Source organism: Carassius auratus, unplaced genomic scaffold, assembly GCF_003368295.1.
Source record: "Carassius auratus strain Wakin unplaced genomic scaffold, ASM336829v1 scaf_tig00012924, whole genome shotgun sequence".
In the NCBI taxonomy this organism is placed as follows: Eukaryota; Metazoa; Chordata; class Actinopteri; order Cypriniformes; family Cyprinidae; genus Carassius; species Carassius auratus.
This window is the reverse complement of record NW_020524346.1, coordinates 72740-84776: the sequence shown is the minus strand read 5'-3', so window position 1 is coordinate 84776 and position 12037 is coordinate 72740. Positions and strand designations below refer to the sequence as shown.

At 35.3% G+C, this 12037-nt stretch overlaps 1 pseudogene; it reads left to right on the top strand.

Moving 5' to 3' along the window:
• Window positions 1–5223: 5223 nt before the first annotated feature.
• LOC113073815 (uncharacterized) lies at window positions 5224–11729 on the top strand (annotated as a pseudogene).
• Window positions 11730–12037: the final 308 nt, after the last annotated feature.

Below are 12037 nucleotides of genomic sequence, written 5' to 3'. Positions count from 1 at the left end.
GCACAGGACTGTTCATTTCCACCTGCCTACCCTCTCTATCTAAAGCCCACCTACTGTAAATCACATATGCCACCATTTTCACTCCTCTACAGTCCCACACATTGCCTGTTAGTCTCAGACATTAAAATAGTGTGTGTGTGTGTGTGTGTGTGTGTGTGTATTTATATATATATATATATATATATATATACACACACACACACACACACACTTTGGACCACAAAACCAGTCTAAAATGTCTTTTTTTTTTTTCAATTAAGATTTATACATCATCTGAAAGCTGATTAGGACTTCCACTGATGTATGGTTTATTAATTAGGATTGGACATTGTTTGGCAGAGATACAACTTTTTTGAACATCTGGAATCTGAGGGTGCAAAACAATCAAAATACTGAGAAAATCACCTTTAAAGTTGTCCAAATGAATTCTTAGCAATGCATATTACTAAACAAAAATTAAGTTTTGATATATTTACAGTAGGAAATTTACTAAATATCTTCATGGAACATGATCCTTACTTATAATATCCTAATGATTTTTGGCATAAAAGAAAAATTTATAATTTGATCAATACAATGTTGTTGTTGTTTTGCTATTGCTAAAAATATACGACAGCGACTGATCTTGTGGTCCAGGGTCACATGTATGGTATAGCTATATATTTTAAGGAAATTATTTGTAAAAAAGTTGATAATATAATTCTTAATTCTTCTCCATTATATAGCCGAGGTGCTCAGAGGGAAGACAGGCAAGACAGAATGAACAACTTCTATAGGTGCAAAAAAAATATTTTTCATACTCCGTATGTTTGTCTTGTTTTGTAGTACAAATATCTTAAAATTCTTAAATCCCAGAAGGAAAGTTTGCTGATAATTTATTCACCGTCAGGCCAACCAAGATGAAGAGTTTATTTCTTCAACAGAACAGATTTTGAGAACTTGAGCATTACATCACTTGCTCACCAGTGGATCTTCTACAGTGAATGGGTGCCGTCAGAATGAGAGTCCAATCAGCTGATGAAAACATCACAATAATCCACAAGTAATCCTCACGACTCCACTCCATGTAGTCTTGTGAAGTGAAAAGCTGTGTTTGTGTTAAAATAATCTTAATACAAAGGGACAAGATATTTTTTCTTACATTTCCTCAATTAAATGTATGAACTTACTTTAGTTTAATTTTTTTTTTTAGAAAACAAGACTTGATATCTTTTTGCTTCTAAAGTAAATGTCTTGTATTAGTACTATTTAAATATCTGTACTAGTAAACAAGACAAAAACACTGTGTAAGAAAATAATTTGTATCACTCATTTTGTTGCATATTTGTTTATTCCTCATCTTTATTACTTCCTGCAGTTGGGCATATTTTCCTTTCATTTATTATTATTATTATTTGGCTTTCATCAGTCAACTGAATGCAGTAAAGCATTTATCCAGTCAAATCTTCTCCCTTGAAATATCAGTTCTGCAAACACCTGCCTGACAGCATTAGGAATGATATGTACTCTTTGCTTCGATGCTCATCCAAAAGTCCTGAATGCACAAAGGTATCAGTATGAAAAGCTTCCAGGGAAGGGGGGGTTGGGGGGGTGGGTCTTTGCACCAGCATCTCAACCCACTGATGCAGCTCTTAAAATGGAGATCAGTTCTCTGCAGCACACGTGTGGAGCCATAGAGCTGTGGGTTTTCATTGGTGGACAGGAATACAGATCAAAGAACAAAGCATGTCTGACTGTACCGACCTTTAAATATAACCTTGTTAACAAAATTTGGAAAATGCAAATGTACAGTTTAAAACATAAACTTAAATATATATATATATATATATATATATATATATATATATATATATATATATATATATATATATATATATATTAAAGGCAATTATACAGTAAATATTAAATAAACATCAAAATAGAGCAAATGTAAAATGTAAAAAAAACACTATATTATTATCAAGGTTGCATATGTTGCCGGAATTTCATGCTAGTGTGGATCAAAATGTTATTAATAGAATTAAATTAACTACAACAGGGTTGGAGTTGGCGCACACAGGGAATACAACTAATAAAAATTGAGGAATTATTTACTTATTTGATGTGAAATTGTTAAATAATGTTGATTAAATTATGATTCATGTTGGATACCATTAAGGAGGTCATGACCTCTGATTTGGGACAGGAAATATTACTATTTGATGAAGGGTATTTTACATATCTAATACTGGTAATGCTTCTAAAATGTCGTGAAACACTAATTGTGGAGCGTACCAAATGCAGGTCTGGATAACCTTTTAAAACCGCATTTATGACTTCACAAGTGATGGGTTTTGATAGTCCAAAGTTAAGAAGAGTTAAGCCCCTTCATGCTGCTGATATCTGCTGGAGCTGTGACTGACAGCATTTGAAAGACTCAACATTTCAGCTTGAGCTCTCCTACTTGACCTGCATCCAAAATAATTCCTCCGTGCTTTAACATCAACAAAACAGTGCTTTTCCAGAACCATGTATTTATTCATTTTCATTGTCTTATTGTGTCTTTATACCAATTGTTTTACCTCAAACAACCCGCTGCCTTTGTTCCTCTGTCTGCTTGCCTCTTGTACAGTTTAAAAAGAAGACTACACAGCTACGGTATTTATACAGAAAGTGTGTATTTATTTTCCAATAAAGATAAAATGCAGAAAAATCGACTTTGTCTTCCCGTTCTTCATCTCCCACCAGTTTATGGTGCTTTGTGGCAGGTACATATCTCATTAACTAATCAGTGAGATGATATATGATAATGTAAAATTAATAGCCCCTTACGTCTCACTAAAATATGAAGTAATCCCCTAGTAGCATGCCTTGATACCCATTTGATCAAACCAATTCATACACAAACAAACACATGATTATCTGGACTGGGGTGCGTTTCCCAAAACCATATTTCCCATTGCCAACCAACTAAGTTGCTAACAGGTTAGCAACATATGGTTTTGGGAAACGCACCCCTGGTTAGTTATCTGCAAACAGAAGGCATCTTGTTGTTTCTCATTCATTAGGTTTCAAAGCACAGAGAAATCCATTAAAGGTGTACAATGTAAACAGAAAGCCTCATTAACCAGTTCATGGCTGGATGAGGAACACACAGGAAGTGAGGAAATAATTGATTGCAGACTTCATTTTGCATACGGGTTAATATTTTTTGTCTAGTAAGCTGTGTGTTAGTGTTAAAAAATAAACTGAGATTTTTTAAGGAATGTATGAATAAATAAAATGACTATATAAGTGCGATATGAACAAACTGAGGAACCAGTGGGTGGTAATAATGCTGTTTGATCTTTGTATACTATATTCTTGTACAATCGTATTCACACGTACTCCGTGCCGTGGTTATGATACATGGCTAAAATGTGTGGTAATACTTTCTGTCAGCTACAGGTTTAAAAAGTCGTTATATGGCGCCATCGTGTGGCTGATTACTGTTTTATTCGTGCGTGTTGGGGGTATTGTCATGTAGGCTATTAAGTACAGTAGGGTACGTGTTGCTTTTGGCTGAGCTCACCACAGGCTCGCTGAATGGATGGCGGAGATTCAGACAAGCGTTTAATTAACTTATGCTGCAGAACACACTGCACTCAGGAGACTACGTTTGTGTTCACGCTGGAGGAGGATGTTGACAAGATTGCTACAGATTGTGGTTCTCTGGAATAGTTGCAACCAGCAAAAGTTGCATCCACACAAGTGGGTCTTTAACAGACAGGACGTGTTGACATGATATATAAAATAAACAAATAAACATAAAATATTATAAATAAACTTCAAAAACGTGTGTGCTTGTCTTTTCAGGGTCACTTAAGAAAATTAGAATATGATTAGATCCACATTTTATTTAAAAAATTACTAGTATACACACTTCTGGATGTGGCAGTGACACAATTTAAGGCCTGTAAACCAAATTTAGTTAAAAAGAAAAAATGGAACGGTATTTTCATTTGAAAGTTCTTTCCCAGCTATTCATCTTTGCCATGAAGCAGTGTTCTGAATGCTGATTGGCTGTTCCGAGAATTGTTGTTGTGTGGTCACCATGGCGATCTATATATATATATATATGTATATATATATATATATATATATATATATATATATATATATATATATATATATATATATATATATATATATATATAGAATTCAAGGCATTGATGTTTGCCTACAAAACTACCACTGGCTCTGCACCCATTTACCTAAATGTATTATTTCAGACTTATGTGCCCACGTCTAGAATCTGCAAGTGAACGTCGCTTGATTGTGCCATCCTAAAGAAGCACAAAGTCATTTTTACGGACTTTTAAATTAAATGTTCCCTCCTGGTGGAATGACCTCCTCAACTCAATCCGGGCAGCTGAGTCCTTAGCCATCTTCAAGAATCAGCATCTCTTCCAACTTTATTTGACCCTCTTACTTTAGCACTCACTATTCTAATAATTACATTCTAATTATATTATATTCTAATTATATGTGTGTGTGTGTGTGTATATATATATATATATATATATATATATATATATATATATATATACATATGTATATATGTATGTATGTATATATATATATATATATATATATATATATATATATATATACATATGTATATATGTATGTATGTATATATATATATATATATATATATATATATATATATATATATATATATATATATATATATACATACATATATACATATGTATATATATATATATATATATATATATATATATATATATATATATATATATATACACACATACAGTATAAGACCTCTAACACTAACTCGCTCTAGTCTTTTTCTATTCTATCTGTTTTCTTTTTATTTATTATATTATTTAAAAGCCCTTGCTCACCTCCTTCTCTTCCAGCTTAAATGGATTTATTAACTGTGATTGTAAACAGTTAATGGTTGTATAACTTGGTTTAATTAGTTTGGTGATTTTTTTTTTCTTCTTATATATCAGAAGAGCATGAAGTGTTGTTGGTAATGCATCAGTCGATCATGGAAATGATGTTTTTCAGGTCATGTTAAATCACCTTAGTGACACTTGAGTGGACATTACGCAGGCTGTCCATAAAAACAATCATAAATGGTCAGCCATGAGAGATGACATCAATATCAGTGTGAAGGTGTGGGTGGCATAAGAGCTCAAGGTGGAATAAAAGAGAGCGATAAAGAGCCTGTTAATGGAGCGGAACAGAGGTGGTACCACTGCAGGGGATCTGGTGTGGACACCAGCCCTACTCCTCTCCCTCAAGCCCAGGCGGGTTGGACTTCAGCTGGGATGAAGAACAGGATGAGGACTTTCAAAGCCAGATGAATGAGAATGGCATCATTGGTCTGGCAGACAGTCAAGGGCAGAATGAGGTGAGGACATCAGAGATATTTGATTGATATCTGCCCATTTATTGGTCATTTAGAGCAGTCTCACCAGGACTCTTCATCAGAAAAATCTCATTACGCTTAAAACACTTGCCAGAGTTCAACTGTTTTTAATTAGAAAAATTTAGTCAATTTAAATGCCCTGGTTCTAGATTAAAACTTGCTGCAACTGTTTAATAAGCATCTTATGATTGTGCCAATCAGGGAGAAGAGGAAGAGATTGCAAAAGGCCTGTTGTGCGATGTGAAGAGCCCTGAGCCTGAGCTCTGCATAAGGGTTCAGATCAGTTAAACATCCAGCTGAGTTTAAAAGCATAAAGCTACATAGTAACAGTGTAATAACAGATAGTAACAGTGTAATAAAATAATTTGAATTTTGTATAAACGCATTATTCATCATACTGCTGTTCAAAAGTTTGGAGTCAGTATTCAGCAAGGATGCATTAAATTAGAATAAAATAATACTTTTACATATTCTATTTCAAATAAATGTGTTTTTAACTTTCTATTCGATATCAAGCATCAAAATCAATATGTTAGAATGATTTCTGAAGGATCATGTTACACTTAAGACTGGAGTAATGGCTGCTTAAAATTCAGCTTGTACTTGTTTGGTACAATTGTATTGTTATTACAGTATCGTAGACCAAGTAAATTCAGCTTTGGTGATCATAAGAGACTACTTTCAGTAATATTTTAAAAAAAATTCACAACCCCAAACTTTTGAATGGTAGTGTAAAGAATCAGATCAAAGTATAAGATCAAAGGGATAAAAGAGGTCACACCTCAAATTACAGCCAGAAGCCCAGTAAAAATCTTTGGGGAAAAACACACCAAGATGGTACAAGTGGAGATAAAGTAGGGCTATCCAGTAAATTTATATTTCCAGAATTTAAAACAGCATTTTTGCTAACAGAATCATACTGTGATTTGTCCATGCTTTGAATTTAGCATTATTTTCAGACTGATTATTGCTGTATATGTTTTTGTAGGAAAGAGCAGCTAAATCACCCGTACCTGATTTTTCCAAAGTGGAGCCAAGGCAACATTTGCCGAAAAAGAGTGGATATAAACCTCTTAAAGGCCGTCAACCTCCTCATGATAGAACTTACACCTGGATATTTCTGAAGTGTTCAAGTCCCCTGCTGAGATCATGAGAGAGGTCCTTTTGAGCAGCTCTGATGGGTCTCCAGGAAGTCCCTCCAGCATGGGACCCACAAGCACCTACACAGCACAATACCAGAGGAGGTCTGCTGCCCCCAGCAGGCCAGCACACTCATGCAGCAGCTACAGCTATATAAAGAGTGAATCGGGAATCACTGAAATGTGTTATGTGCATGTCCATCAAGTGAAATACAAGTTTACTATTTACTGCATAGTATAAAGTCTGTAAGATTTTTTTTATTTATTTATTTTAAGTCTCTTATGCTCACCAAGACTGTTTTCATTTGATTAAAACATAGTTACATAATGAAATATTATTAGAATTTAAAATAACTATTATATAATAACTGTTTTCTATTTTAATATTTATGTAATGTTTTATTATTTTAGCAGCCATTGCACCAGTTTGGAAGTTCAAAAGACCAGAATTTATTTGAAATAGAAATCTTTCGTAACATGATAAATGTCTTTACCGTCTTTATTTTTGATCAATTGAATGCATATTTGCTAAATAAAAAATTAATAATTTATTTAAAAAAAAAATCATACTAACCCCAAACTTTGGAACCTAGTGTATAATGTGGAAGTAAATCAAATCATACTCAGTATGCAACCATAAACATTTCAAACAGTAATATTCTAAATATTATTCATATTTTTAGTTTTATGTAAAAGTAGTCTGAGATGTTAAAATCCTTGTTGATATTCGTACAGATTCCTGTTCACATTAAAGAGAGACATTTAAGTGAATTGCATTGTGGGATGGAGTGTCCCTTTGCAGTATGCATTGGTTCTGCACTATGTTTTGACATGCTTTTCTTTTTCTTTTTTTATGTAATAATTGTAGCATTACAAACATAATGATACTCAAAATGATGCTGATTTATCCAAGAGGCTAAAAGATGAAGCCATTTGTAATGTTTCTTTATTCCTCTCTCTCTTATTCTCACAGGAGGACTATAACAGGCTGCTTACCAAGCATGCAGAAGCTGAAAATACTATCGATCGACTTTGCCTTGAAGCAAAGGTTGAATTTACAGGCTTTATTTATGGTTTTATGCTTTTTTCCATTCATCTGAAGGTTGACGTAAATTCAATGCCATACTCTCCCTCGTATCAGCAGGCCTGTCTTCTTTCTGCGTGTGCTCTGATGTCGGCGAGAGCTATTTTTAGACTCCTCAGGCTGAGTCAACACAATATAAATGCAGAATCTCTTTTGTGACCGCCATAATCACAGCCCTCAGTATTAACAGCAATGTTCAAGCACAGGCTCATTTTCAAACTGCGGCCTCTCTCCGATTGTGATGTTTTTTCTACAAATAAAAAGGGCTTATCTCAGACGACACAAAACCATTTTAGAGAAACATTAGCAAACATATAAACTGAGACAATAAAAAAGCATAACTTGTATAGTATAAGTCATTATATTATCTGCGTACTTGTATATTAACTCAAATGTACAGTGATGAGCACTTTGTTTTTTTACACAGTTAATGCACAAATTAATTATTACATTTCCTTTAAAATATGTCATACTGGTTATGTTCAGTATGATTTAATGTTTCAGGGACTTATCATGAGGGTGCAGCCATTCCCCTCCATTAGATTTCAGACAGCACACAAAACCATTACCTCACACACACTGAAATCATGAATGTGTGTGTGGTAAGGTGCATGGATATCAGCTGATTGACAATGTATTTTCATTGTGTTACTCTATCCGTTGTCTAATCTGAAAGTCCAGCAGAGGAAAACACCATTTAATGGCGCTGTTATACGTGAGTCTCCTCTGTGCTCCTTTGTGGTTCAGTCACCAGTCTGCAGTAAATCTGAGGTTCTGTCACATGGGCGGGCAAGACAGGGCTGTATTTCTTTAATGGTCTTAGCATAATGGGTGGCGACACAGTTCTTGTCGTACTTAAGATCAGATATCACCAATTATTATATCATAGTCCAGATCCAAACCTGAGATAATATTAATAAATATAATATAAACATAATTTTTTTTCACATTTTACTTTTTTAGTCTTAATGGTAGAGTATACCATGCAAACAATGAACATGCATTTAAAGACATTCTATGTAGAGCACAGAGGGGACATGAATTTGTTTACACAGAACTCTCATTGATTTTCGAGCATAGTGATGGGCCCGTGGATTATTGGCAAAGTAGATTTTCAGACAGATGGTTGCAGATTTATTTTTTGCTCAAAGAAGCACTTTAACCATCAATTCATGATTGTTGTGTATGTGCTGTGTGTTTATAGGTGGGTCTTTCTTCTGAACCCCCAAAACCCAGTACAGCTATCCTGTCAGGTGTTATTCAGGAAGGGTCAAAGGTGATCAACCTCAATTTCCCTCAAGCACAGAGAGCAGAGTTCAGCACAGTCTCTGCTCAACTGGCCCAGCAAAGGGATCATTCAGGTACATCATACTGAAAAAGTACCACTTTAAAACTTGTATTTAAAACGCACACAATTATACTCTTTTTATGTATTGTATGTACTGTATATATACTCTACCATTGCATAATTATTTGAAATTAATACTTTTATTTAAAAGAATGCATGAATTTGATCAAAAGTGACAGCAAAGACATTTAGAATGTTACAAGAGATTAGTACTTGTAACTAAATGCTGGTCTTTTAAAATTTCTATTCATTCAACTCTTTTCAACATATCACCAGAATATTAGAATGATTTCTGAAGGATCATGTGAGACTGAAGTCTGGAGTAATAGCTGCTGAAAATTCAGCTTTGCCTCACATGAATAAATTCTATATTAAAATAGAAAACGGGTATTTTAAATCGCAATAATATATTGTTTGCACATAGATAAACTTGTCATTGTCTTTTGTTGCTGATGCAAATGATGATGCTATACTTCCTGTGTACTTCCTGTAATAAAAAGTAAGTTTGTCACAGACACAATAATGATATTTCTGTGTTTGATATCTAAACATCAGCTGTAGGCCTTATGTCGTTACCAGGTTTTTTAAAAGTAATTGAGGGTAACAGCAGTTCAGTCCACTCCACCATTATCAACACCTGGCTGTTTGCTCTTTCATTCATCTCTCCATTCTCTCTTTCTTTAGGCAGTCAGCAGCAGATTGTGTCCCTCCCTCCGGCCCACCTGTCAGGTCACAGGTGTGTGACTCTATGGAAACTCACCCAGAGGCTCTGTTGCCAGGTAACTGTGCAGGGAACGGAAAGCAGCAGGAAACAGGAAAACTCAAAGCAGTAGCCTGACCAGCCTAGCAGAGAGCACAGAACCCAGAACTACGGGCTTAAAAGTAAAGGCCAAGACTGGATCTCCTCTGGTCAGTGACTAAACTTCATTTGTGATGAACAACACCACATATCATATTTGAAGGATTATTTCTTAATGTGCATGAATAATAGAATTTTTATATTATTTTAGTAGAGCTGTTACTTGTATTAATAATGCTGAAGGATGGGGGACGTCTCCAGAGACAGACAGTGGCTTTATGGGCTCTGAGAGTGGTCAGCTCGCTCCTGCTGTACACAGTCTCCTCCAGCAGAGGACAGGGGTGAGGTATGGAGCGCCTTCACTGTATACAGCACTTGACCTGGAATTTAAAAAATATAATAATAACTGAACTTTATGGCAGTAGTTGTGTTACGGCTTACAATTAGGATTAGGGAATCATCCTGCACTGTTTGTGCTGTGGACGTCCATGATACCTCAATTCTTTTGGCTTATAGAGAAGACTCAGGAGAGGTGTGTGTTTTTAATATTCAAGTATGACACTTAGGCCTAAATGATAAAATAGGAGAAAAAGTCTCATGAAAACAAAAACAAAAACAAAAAAAAAACACTTAAAGTTTATTCAGAAAATATGAAAATCTTGTTAACTGTTTTTGCTATCCTAGGAAATTTAATCTTTATATTTTTCTCTCTCTGATGTCTGAAAGCCAAGAAAGCTGGCATGGGGATAAAACACACTTTTCTTGAATAATGCTGATATATAATGGTGAACACTTCATTAACAGTGGCCATGAATTTCTCTTTTCATCCTTTCTCTCTCTGCATCCTGCTTTTATTCATCTTTCCATATTCATTTTTTTTTTTTTATCAGAGGATGAAAAAGCACAGGACGGCCAATATCCACATTCAGCCAACCAGCAGATCTGCTCTCCCAGAAGCCCTTCCCTCCATGTGCTTCATCACCACAGTGACCACCTTAAAGCCCAAAGTAACGTTCCGCTAACAAATCAGCATTGAGTTTCCGAAAGGCTGACATGGCCACTGCGGCACAAACAAGCAGAGATTTATGGCTGCTCTTTTGAGCCAGGGCTCTACTGTAGAGGAGTTCTGGGAAAAACTCCAGTGGTATTAAGTGGTCTCTATGAAATCATTTTTTTGCTTCATGACAGCCAGAGTTCCATCTGGATAATTAGATTGAATTTTCATTCTTTCCTTTCTACGATTCAGCAGGAATATATCTTTTGAATAGACTAGCTGAAGATTGTGCTGGTATGTACTCAGCTCCTCATTAAGAGGCCAGCATTAATCACCATTAGCTCTTAATAAAACGCAAACCCTGAGTGTGTATTTGAAATATCAGGCATCCCTACGGACCGCTAGGTACCTGAAATCTATTGTTGCCATTTTGATCTTAGATTGTCCAAAATGATATATGTTGGCTAAAAGTTTTAATTGATGAAGTGATTTTATGATGTTCCTCAATTCTTAGGTCTTCAGACAGGAGAAGGAATGGAGAACAAGAGAGAGGAAATTCAACAAGACCCACTCCGAGGCAAAGATCAGTGTCTTTACCTCAACATCGGCCTCAAACTGGTCTGGGTATGTTTAGCTACACATGTACATTTTTCAAAGTTAATAGTAGAATACATTTGATTGCAAAGAGATTTTCTTAATGTTCCTCAATGACAAAACACTTGGATGTCATATTGGTTTTTTGAATCTGTTATGCTCGGATAGAGATATTAAATTACTTTTGTTTCCCCTTCTTCAGCAACTGATTCTGAGCTTTTCCAGTCTGAGCCACGACCATCAACATTCAGACTTGTCCTGGTGTCCCCAGTGCCATCAAGAGGAAGAAGACAAACCAGAGGATTTGCACATCACAAAGAGGACAGTACCTGTAAGGAAAGATCTTTGATGTAACTCAACATGACATGACCAGGTTTTGGTATAATGATCAAGAACAAATTGTGGTCATTTTTATTGAACATCAGCAGCTGGATCCAGCAATAGTGATGAAAGTTAATCAAGCCAAGGGCCAGAACCTGCCTGCCCACATTGCATATCAGACTGCACTTGTACTTCGACACGTAAGCATCTTATCATGGTAATTGGGGATAAAGTTTACTGAACTTACAATTTCATGAACTTTCCTCCTGTCCTTTACACTTTGAATAAAAGGTCCAGTGAGGAGGAGTAGGAGCTCTCCACATCTCACACAGCCTT